We start from the raw sequence: 1,214 nt of genomic DNA, 5'->3' as shown, positions 1-1,214 counted from the left end.
TCTACAACCTCACGGATGGGTGGGCGGAAGCGAGACTGACCGCGCAGCTAACCAATAGGGTTCTTCGAAACGACGGGGTGGGAGGGGCCAACAGATAGATACTGCTATACTTCCGGTCCGCCGCCAGTTTGATCTCCCCCCTTCGGCGCGCGGCGGAGGTTGCTAGGGTACGAGTTCTCCAACCGCGTGACCCAGCCGTGTTTGACCAGCCTGTTGATTGGTTGCTGGGTGGGTAGGTGGGCGGGGAAACTTCCCAAGGAGGGCAGAGGGTGAGGGAACGCGGCGTCAGAAGGGGGTCGTGACGTCATAGCCACGGGACACGACTTATACAGGATTTATTTTATACACGAAAGCTCATACCAACAACAAATTTAGTTGGTCTCTCTAAGGTGCTACTGGAAGGATTTTTATTTTATTTTGTTTTGTTTCGACTACGGCAGACCAACACGGCTACCTACCTGTAACTAGGATTTATGATGATTATGATGATGATAATCATAAAATGATCAAAAAATAAAACTGCAAAATATATAATCAATATTCGTATTTTACTTTATTCAGAATCAGAAGAATCTTTTATTTGCATCAGCCATTCACAAAAGCAACAGCAATAAATTGTACTGAAGAGAGAGGTAAAAACTATACAAAATACATTTTGCAGGTTTACATCAATATTCAAATAATAGATCTTATTCTAATTGTCCCCGCTCAAAGCCTTTCAGTTTTTGCTGTCACCTGATCATCTTGATGTACTAAAAGAAAGTGCTAAAAGATCATCTTGATCAGCTAAAAGGAAGTGCTAAAAGCAAGGACAGTGGCAATGGTTGATCGACAAAAATAGAGGGGTAAAAACTTCACTTCTCAAATCTTTATAGAGAGTGCAAAAGCCAGAAGCACTTTATACTGATTAAATGGGAGATCCAAGGACGGTTAACAGAATAAAATACAGGACAAAATAGCAGGTAAATAATTAAAGCAAAACAACACAACTAAAACTCCCTTTCCCACGGATAACATTTAAAAGGCTGCAGGATATTCAAAAGTCTGCTTGAAGTGGAACGCATGCCGCCTTTGCGCAGTGTCAGCCGCTCTCAAGGCGGCCGACGACATGAGTAAAAACACATCGCTGCCACATAACAGAAAAAAAAATTAAATACTTTTTTTGGGGGGGCAACTTTATGTTATCACTCCCAGTTTTGGAAAGAGGGGAGCGC

Source organism: Lacerta agilis, chromosome 4 (assembly GCF_009819535.1).
Source record: "Lacerta agilis isolate rLacAgi1 chromosome 4, rLacAgi1.pri, whole genome shotgun sequence".
NCBI lineage: Eukaryota > Metazoa > Chordata > Lepidosauria > Squamata > Lacertidae > Lacerta > Lacerta agilis.
This window is presented reverse-complemented; position numbering follows the sequence as displayed.